This window comes from Pinus tabuliformis, chromosome 8 (genome assembly GCF_031772625.1).
Source record: "Pinus tabuliformis cultivar Carrire ecotype Pingquan chromosome 8, CPIR1, whole genome shotgun sequence".
NCBI classification, from domain to species: Eukaryota; Viridiplantae; Streptophyta; class Pinopsida; order Pinales; family Pinaceae; genus Pinus; species Pinus tabuliformis.
In genome coordinates this window covers 84898867-84909176 of record NC_142294.1, presented here as the reverse complement: position 1 = coordinate 84909176, position 10310 = coordinate 84898867, and the positions used below count along the sequence as shown (strand labels likewise).

The following is a 10310-nucleotide window of genomic DNA, read 5'->3' as shown; positions in this document are numbered from 1 at the left end:
TGAAAATGCGATTCTCTCGGATTAACTGCACGATATGTTGGCTCTATGTCCAGGAAGTTTTCCATACTCTGAAAATGACAGTTGTTGACCTCAAAGAGTTTTCCATAATTTTATTTTCTCCAAGAGATTTATCAATACCCATCATCTTCGTGGTACCGTCTTTCTTTCAACCTCACCTCTTAAAACCATTAATATATAGAATACTGACGATCCAACGAAATTAATTTATTTGGGAACCAGGAAAGGAAAGGGAATCGATGGGTCTAAATTAAATCTTTGGACGTTTATGTTAAAAACTACTTTAGATGATTAAGCCGATTTCGCTCAATTTAATCGACTTTCTTGAGTTATTTAACACCACCTACACTTCATTGTCGTTCATCCTATTGCTGGTAAGGTTTTTCTTTTTTCTTCCCCACCCTGATACAACGTCTATCATCTCATCTTCTCCCAATGGAATTATATGCTCATCTCCTTCATCCTTCCCTTCCTCGACACCTGTTCTTCCTTATCCTTACTGCCTGCTGTGCCTCTCTATTCCCCTGCTACTTATGCTTGGACCTGCAATACCAGTATTGCAAAAATACTAGTAGATGCGGGGTTACAGATACATGGTATCCTTTAGGTGTGGGAAACCGTGGATGCGGTCACCCTCACTTTCAGATCGACTGTGTGCAGAACCTAACTCCAGTAATCACAATTCAGGGCCAGAATTACACAATACTACGCCACGATCCTGACATGTGCTTCGTTGTGAAGGGCGAGAAGTGCAGATTCATAGATCATCCCACTGACATGCTGATACCGCATCAACGACGTACGGACACAGCCGTGATATTCGCTAGAGAGAACAGGACCCTCTACGTGTACAATTGTAATAATGAGGGTCAGTTGAACAACTCGAGAATTCTTAACGGGAAATGTAATGCTAGTGTCTACTACGGTTTGTTCGACAATGGGAACTTGATTCGGGGATGTTCTAAGACACAAGTAACAGTTGATGTGGGATCAATGCGACTGCTTTACAATGATACAAAGAGAGATGAAAGCTGTAAATCATGTGAAGCAAGTCAGGGGATATGTGGCTACCGTTACAACACTTCGGATTCACCTGCACCGTTCGTGTGTTATTGCAAGAATGGACCCCGTACAGACAACTGCCACGGCCAAGGTATGCTCTATTTTTAAATTTACCCAAAACTACTTCGAACTGCTGTTTCAGTTAAGATGTTATGAATTTACTGATAGGTATAAGTATATGCCCCATCATCATAAACAAGAATATATTGTTATATGTATATGCAAATCCTTCCCGTCGCTTAATATAGTTTTGTGATGGCCGCTTTACAGATCGCCGAAGAGCCATTATAATAGGTAAGTTTATGATTTCTTCCTATTCTGTTTCTCCGATTTAACCATGCTGTGAATTGTTTCGCATTCTTTTCCGGGTTGGACGAAGATCACATTGATATCAATCTCTTCATTCCACCGCAGGTTGCTCCGTTGGAGGAGCTGCGTTGCTAGCGGTACTGTCCTTAACTTGTCTGAAGAACATAAAACCTCCTACTGGCGGGGCTCTTCCTAGACATTTGCCTGGGCGTGAGATGGGCAATTTGCCAATATTCTCTTACGAAGCACTTCGTGAGTCAACAAATTGCTTCCACGAGGAGAACGAACTTGGAGTTGGAGGGTTCGGGTCGGTGTATATGGGTAAACTTTGGGACGGACGAATTGTGGCCGTAAAGAGACTTTATCAGGATAACTCTAGGAGACTCGAGCAGTTCATCAATGAGGTGAAGATATTTTCGACGTTGCATCATCCACACGTCCTTCGTCTTTATGGCTGCACCCCTGCGGACAGTCCAGAGTTGCTACTTGTGTACGAGTTTGTTCCAAATGGAACACTGGCCGATCATCTTCATGGTGATCGCAAAAGCCCCAAGGGATTACCTTGGGAAACACGCTTGAACATTGCAATTCAAACTGCCCAGGCCTTGGCTTTTCTTCACGGCCTTGAGCCGCCTGTATTCCACAGAGATGTGAAATCCTCTAATATTCTCTTGGACGAGAATTTGGATATCAAATTGGCTGATTTTGGGCTTTGCAGGCTTCTGCCTGTGGATGCTTCACATGTTACTACTATCCCACAAGGCTCTCCAGGGTATGTTGACCCAGAGTACCATCAGTGCTATCAGCTGACTGAGAAATCCGATGTCTACAGCTTCGGGGTCGTTTTGGTGGAGATCATCTCTGCCAAAATAGCAATGGACATAAATCGGAAGAGAAAGGAAATCAACCTTGCTAACTTGGCGATAACGAAGATTCAGGAAGGGGCTTTGCATGAACTAGTGGATCCGCAGTTGGAGTTTCAAGTAAATCATGAGGTGAAGGTAATGATAAGTGCAGTTGCAGAATTGGCGTTGAGATGCCTGGCGTCAGAGAGGGATGAGAGACCGGATATGAAGGAAGTTGTTGCTCAGCTTGAGAAAATCCGACATTCGAGTGGTACTTCAACTGGTTCTGGTGAAGAACAATTGGGATCGTTTTCCAAGTCAAACAGCCGAACACAGTGTCGTTATCTCCCTTCTCGGTGCAGGACAAGTGGCCCAGTGCAAGGATAAGCTCGACTACACAGAAATACATAAACCTTTACCTCCAGTTTATATGCAACTTTCCGCTTTACGGACGAACACTCCCAGATATAATACCCGGACATAATTGTTTGTTGCTTTCGTATTTTGTAATGTTTTATCACTTTAGTTTGGTTTAATAATAGTTTATAATCTAAATTTATGTCAGGGCATACCATTCCGTTTTTGTTTGGAAAAAATAAGAGAATCTAATTTATTTATTTATTTATTGATATTTTAAAATATAAAATTTATTTGAGAATGTGGAAAATGATGTGATCAATTTATTTTAATTATTGTATTAGTTTAGTTGGGTTAATTATTCATTTTGGGAGACTTAATAGGTTTATGTATAAATATATTTAAATTATAGTTGAAGAAGGTTATATAGTTGATTATGAATGATCATAATTATAAATATCTAATTATAATTTGTTATGATAAATTATGGCTTATTATAATTCACTATCCTAATAATAGTTGATTATAATTGTTTATGGTTAACATAATAAATGTGATAAATCTAGTAAATTTAAATCAATTTATGTAATTTTGTAAATTTAAATTAATTTAGTCAACTAAACAAATCTGTAAATTTAAATTTAATCTTGAAAAAACTTAAAACAACCTAATAAACTTAGATGACCCTCATATATCTAATAAATTTAATAAACCTAAATTTAATAAATCTAAATAAACTTCATAAATCTAATTTTTTGAAATCTTAAAATAAAAACTTCATTAACAAAAATATAATATAATTTAATCGTAAATAGGTTAGAGTTGTGATTTAAGAGTTAAGTTTTTGGTTATTATGTTAAAGAAAAAAATTAAAAAAAAAATCAAAATTAAATCCGTTTGATTAATTTTTTTGTTTTTAATAGATATCGAATATGGAAATAAATCTTAATAAAGTTGTTTTCCAATTCGAGAACCCGTTTCATTGAATTTTTCCATGAATATAAATCATGAAAATAAAATTATCATTAAATAGAAATGTATGGTTTAAATTTAGGAGTTGGGATGGAAGCGGATGGGAGGGAGTTTACTACAGTAAGCCGCTTCCCAAATAAGTTTTTCTTGTATCTATCCAATTCCGCCGTATGGCATTCTTTCTGGTTAAGTTGGATCTATGATATTGTGGGTGAATTAATTTCACGACTTAGATTTCTGCTAGACGACCATTGGAGCCGTTGTTCACACTGTAGCTTATGAAACAATAATGTGACGTGTAAAGTGTCGACGTTCGCCATTAGACGACCATGGATACGCCCCTGGCCGTCCATGCTCCGTTTACCCACGTTGCTGTTGTCATCAATCGCCTTGCTCGTAAGTCGTCCCACGTCCACTCTCCCGTTACTTTATCGTCAGTCACCTGCAACTCGGATGATTAGCCGAATATTTGGCCGTATGTTGTTGAATGTATCCTAATGCCGTTGTAAGTGCAAGCTGCCAACAACTTCATGAGGGACCGATGGCATGACTGAAGCTAGCAGTGCCTGCTGCACATTGAAGTAAACATATCTTTGACACCAATCTCGTGGATTGGAGAATCACTAACTAGTGAAGACCGGAAGATATTAAATGTCATAGCGTTAGTGGAGATATCCTGGAAATATTTATGGGAATCTGATTAGTTGCGGTTCCCTATACGTGGATATTTTGAAATATCCTGAAAATGCGATCAATAAAAGTGAAGTTTGAATCTCCCATGTACTTCATATTTCTGAAGTATTCCACCGTCTACAATAAAAAAAAAGTCAAGACCTTAAAATTTGCTTAGAAGACCTTAAAATTTGCTTGGAAGAGCTTTGTAGATAAAATGGGGGGCAGTTTCAATTGGAAGCAACCTAACGATACTAATATAATCCATCAATACCATGAGGTTGTAACCATACTGGAAAATTGTCATTGGTTGGAATTCTTTGAGAAACTTAGAGGATTTGATGATGAGGCAGCCATGGAGTTTGCACTAAACCTACAAAATTTAGAAGGGAAAGAAATTGTCACTGTAATCAAAGTGTTAGTGATCTATATCAAAGAGGATTCCATTAGCAAAATTACAACTCTCCATAAGGGGATGCATTGGAACAAGGAAGAAAGGTAGGAAGCCATCACTACTAAGAGGGGATTTTTCTTGCCAAATGAGCAGCTTGATGCAGACAATAATAGTAAAGGGAGAGAAAGTCTACCTAACCCTTGGGATTAAGTGGCTTACCACATTCTTAAGTATATTTCCCGTGAAAACAAACTAAGAATTGTTTATAACTACTAGTTTACATTGTTATACCAGTCATGGTTTCAATCCCACCTTCTAGTTAATGAGTTGCTAAGTATTCCCTTTTTCCTCATGTAGTCCCTAAAAGAAATAAGTGCTAAAGTAAGAAAGGGAAAACACAACTACCTGTCCCATCACTACCTAATCAAGCTAACTGTCACAAGTGCACTAGATGACATGCAACATCTTATCCCTTAGGTTGATTTTGTAGACATGGATATGTAGGAAATCTTAGAGGCCCAAGAAGACCTCAATAAACTAAAGAAGGGCACAACCAAGAAAAGAAAAGGGAAGGAAATGGCCAACCCCTCAAAACAAAAGAGGATAGACGCCCTAAAATAAGAATAAAAAGTGAGTGCGACTACCTTGGTAGGCATAAGCACCCCTACCAAGCCCCAGGTAAGTAGGCATACCAAGTAGATTGTTTATAACAGAATAAAAGTACTAGAATTAGGTTCAATGGGAAACTGAAACCACCCTTTCCTACTCCCATGATAATTGAAGAAACACCTAGTCCTAAAAGGAAGGAGCTAAAGGAGGAAGAAGTACAAGGATTACTAGAGTTGTTATCACTCAGAACTTTTCCCTAGAAGTTTTCAGAAGAAGGAAAGGACCGAGGTAACCACAAACCAATCTTTTAAGTATAGGCTCTAGCCAAACTATGACTCATATAGGGCTCTCTCTATATGGTTTAGCATTGTTTGCTGGGATTTTAGGCTAGATATGAAGGTTCAGGGGGTTTTGATTTGTATTGAATGGTTGGATGGTGGAATCCTTAAAACAGATGGATAGATTGATGTCTTTGGACCATTGGGCTATGGAGTCAAAGGAGGGTAGCAGAACAGGAACTAACTCACTAAAGGGAGTGTTCAAAGGGCAAGCTAGCAGAGTAAAGTGCAGGTCTTTGGGCCAGATGGGTGAAATGATCTTAACTAGGGTGAGAGAGCACTTAAGAATTCTCAGACCGGGATTAAAATGAGGAATAGAGGATAATCATGAACAAAGGGCAACTAAGAATCCTTTGCTATAGATTACAGGGAGACTACCTAAACTAAGGAGCAATCAAGAATTCCTTAACTTAGATAATTAGCAGAAAACATTAAAATGCATAATAGTTAAAATAGAGTGCAATGAAGCAAATTCTGAGATATCATTCCATATTATAGCATTCAGATTTCAGATACATTAAAGATTGTGGAAAACTTTTAAAGAAAAATAAAAACACAAGAGAAAATACTTGTCTACACTTCGCTCTACACATGAATCCAGTGAAATGTCTTGTCTTTATTCATTAATCTAGCTAGCTAGTCCAATCAGTGATACAATAGCTTACAGTATTTGATAAAAAATGTCTATAGAAATGTCTAAGAATCCACCCTACATACTTCGAATGGTGAAGTATTTATACAAAAACTATTACAAAATATCTCAAAACAAACTTGAGATTTATTCTAGGAAATACAAATATCTTCTTGCAAGAAGATAGAGACATCTATTGAACTATTTCATGATGTCCCTTTTATTGTGGTACTACTGGATTTTATGGTTGGATTTGTAGCCCTTTATGTTGGCTTGCAGTTGTGGTCTCTTACGCTGGAATCTTCTTCAATTTTTACCTTTCACCTGATACTCTTTGACCCTGATACTCTTTGACCCTGCTGTCCTATTTTCATCTATTTACCTGGCTGCTCTATTTTTACTGTGCAATAACTTTTTACTGTAAATTTCTCACAGTAAATCAGTCATGCTTTCCCACCATTCTACATCAGGTAATTTGACATTCATCATCCTTCGGTATATCTCATCAGCTTTGGTATACTTGGCAAAATTGGGCTTAGTGATGAATAAGTGTTTAATCTCATGCTGGAGAAAAAACAAGTTCTCAAAGGTGTTATACAAAACTTTGCTTGTTGGCAGTGCTTTTATAGATGAAGTGCTAGTTTGTTCCTTAGCCAACTGCCTTAGTCTATTGTCATAGTCCTGTTGTGTCATAAGCTTGTCATTGATGACCAATGGACTGGGCAATCCTTTTTCCCTCAAAATTTGGAATTTGGCCATGAATCTATCAATGGCCACCTGCATGTTTTTGCACTTTTCCTCCAACTTTAGCATTAGGTTCCTCTTGGAAAGAACCTTTCTTATTTCCAAAATAGTTTCAGTTTTGTCCTCTATATTGAGCTCTTGAAGCTCATATCTGTTTTTGTTGTTGAGGAACTAGATGAGTTTACTCACATCCTCAGGCATATCACCCAATTCCTCCTTGACTTTTTGAATAGCTACTATAGCTATCTTTATCAGTTCTATTTGCTCAAACATAACCTGAATAGATGGCCAAATATCCTTGACGGAGTCAATGATATTGGCCCATAATAGTTCCTTGGCTTGCCCAAGGGGTTTCTCTAATGTCAAGTCTTTCTCCAAGGATTTGACCCTTTCACTCATTCTGTTGGCCTTTGAGTTTCTTTGTTTTCCATGATTTGTGCAAGTTTATAATCAGTCTCTAAGCTTGCCACCTTTTCCTTTAGTCCATTCATTTCTGTAGCCTGAATTGACATCTCTTCCATTGCTCTAACTAATTCTGCTGCCTTTTCTCCTGATGCCTCTACTACTGTCGTAGACTCTACTGTTACTGGCAATGCTATGGCAGGTGGAGGTGTTGATGCAAGTGAAGCTGCCAGTGTAAAAGGGACTGTCGTAGATACTGTAGGGATGACATTTGTAGAAGTTGATGCAATGTTAGTCTGTTTCAATTGGATCAAGCTATCCAATTCTTTCTCTGTCTCCCTGAGTTGATCATTGAGTTTTAGGACCAAGTCCATCAACTCTTCATGTTTGGTTTGGTTCTCTATGACTTCAAGTGTCTGAGGATGTTGTAGTTGGGGAATTTTCAATTGCTTCTTTAGTGCAACAATATCAATGTTCTTCTTCTTTATCAACTGCTTAGTAGCTTTAATATCCTTGGGATCATGTCCAAATTCAATAATTAACTCTTCCAAAGACTTAATCCTGGTATCCTTGGCCTATGAGGATGCCTTCTCCAACTGAAACTTTGCTGAGATGTTGTTTACTGAGTTTTGCAGCTGATGGGAAGCTATGGCTTTACATGTAAGGGTGGAGTATATCATCTCTCCAGCCTGTTTGTGTAGTTCTATTTGGTCTATGGGATGAATGTCCCTTGCCAACACTTCAAAGTCAACCCTCTTGTAATCTGATGATGTCTTGGGTTGCTGTGTTGTAGGTTTGATAAAGGAAATTTGTAGCTTTCCCTCCTTGATGTTAAAGGCTAACATTAGTCTTCTTTGATTTCTGGGAGTGAGCTTTAGGTATTGAGCATCTATTTGGGATTTAAGTCTCTCATTTCTCATTTTGATTTCCTTATACATGTCCTTTATGTCCCGGTCTTTGTCAGCATGCCTAATGAAGGAAGACAATTCCACACTAAGCTGCCTTTCCAACATCTGAGTCTTTGATGTGGAAGGCTATTATATGTCTTCAGATGGAGTTATGGGCCTACTTCTCTCTACCTTTGTGTTGGTCACCTGTGCTAATCCTTTTGTGTATTCCTGTTCAGAGGCTAGATTAAGCCTTTGCCTCTTGTTGTGACTTGTTTCCTATAGCAAATTAGAGGTGTCCTTTCCTGAATTGGAAGGTCCGTCTCTGTTTCTTTTTCTATTTTTCTCCTCATTATGACGAGTCTGCATGACTAGAGGGGTGCTCATGGCTCTTTCTTGCTCTTCTAGTACCTACAGAAAAGAGCTCTCATCAAGCTGCTTTTGCAAATCAATCAGAGAATTTTCTACATATACCTTGTGCTGTCACTGTCTACTAAGGTATTTTCCACCCTTTGTGTCTGATTGGAATATGCCTCTATTTCTAGTATGGGGTGCTAGATAAAAGGTCCTAGCTTGACCTTTTGCCTTTTCTTGGTAATGAATTCTAAAGGGTCATATCTCCATACAAAACTCCTTTGGAATTTCAGGCTTTGTAAGATCAAGTATGCCTCTTTCCCTACCTCTCTGGAATTACATATGAAGGGACCTAACTGATCTTTGATTTTGAAATTGGCCTTCTTCTTAGCATTGACAAAGTTGACCTCATCTACATTGATGATCTGTCTGTAATATTCTAAGGAAAACAAACTCATGGGGAGGTATTTTGGAAACTTATATGGTGCAAGCAGACAACGATATATTATGATTTCTGTGTGGTTTTAGTAAAGGTACCAATCTCCCACTTTGGTTTGCTTGGAAAGCTGGAGGACTCTTTTTATCTCTAGACTTATCCTAGGTGGAGGATTTCTAGTGAGCATAGTCATGATTGGATACACAAAAGAATCTATGAAGTCAGAGTATGTATAAGGTGATCTATACTCATGGAAAAGTGGGGTCCAAAAAATGACAGATCTGGGCTAGCCCCTGGTGTCAAGTGTCTGGAGAGTGAAAGGAAACTCATCTGAAAGGTAATAAAAAAATAGATGGTACAATACAAAGGAGTATTTGAATACTCTCTCATTGCCCATTCTTGTGAATTTCTCATGCATTCTATCAGCTATGAAATTAGCAAAGTCATATGTGATTGCAGGAGGTTGCCTTGGGGTATAAATGGACATGAAAGCAAGAATAAGTTCATCAATGTATTCACTGGTAGAGTAACCCAAAACATAGGATATCATGGTTACAATGTTCTGGCCCCATTGAGAGAAAATAGCTGATACATATGGAGGGGGGTCCTTAGGGATGTGCTTTTCCTCTCTAATGAAGGTTTGAAACAACTAGGCCAATCTTGATGGGCTTAGCTTGGGATACTAGTCCAACAGGTCTCCAATTGAGAGTGGGGTTAGGTTTGACCTTGGTTGGAACTACAACATTTCATTAATGGACTCAGCTGTGATAGTGAATAGAACCTTCTGGTCATGAGACATTATGGCTCTATGGCTAGGGATGTAGCAAGCATAGCACACATGAACAGTTTCTGGAAAGATATGAACTTGGGGGAACTGATATTTGGGTAAATTGGACTTGGAATCCCAAAGGCCAATATCATATGTATAGTTCAGGTATCTATCTTTTCTTAAGTAATGGTTTTTAAGCAGGAGCTCTATTGTAGTTGTGTCTTTGATTTGGAAATCCTTGTCAGCTAGGGGAAGGTGGTCCAGGTCTAAGTGTGGAGTGGTAATGGGTCTAACGTACATAGAGACAGGGGCAGCCATAATTCAGTACTTGTGGATTTGAATTATGCCCTGGGGGGTTTATCAAAGGTTTTGAGACTTTTTACAGGGTTTAGGTGATCAGTTTATAAAATTGGCAATATTCTTACTTAATTTCCTTAATTTAAAATACTGCACAAGCTAAAGGTCTTGAAATTTGCAGGGGTAAGAGGTAATTTATGGTGAAATACCTGGA

The 10310-nt window shown here is 38.3% G+C and overlaps 1 pseudogene; it reads left to right on the top strand.

Moving 5' to 3' along the window:
* Positions 1–741: 741 nt before the first annotated feature.
* Positions 742–2621, top strand: LOC149234253 (LEAF RUST 10 DISEASE-RESISTANCE LOCUS RECEPTOR-LIKE PROTEIN KINASE-like 1.1 pseudogene; annotated as a pseudogene).
* Positions 2622–10310: the final 7689 nt, after the last annotated feature.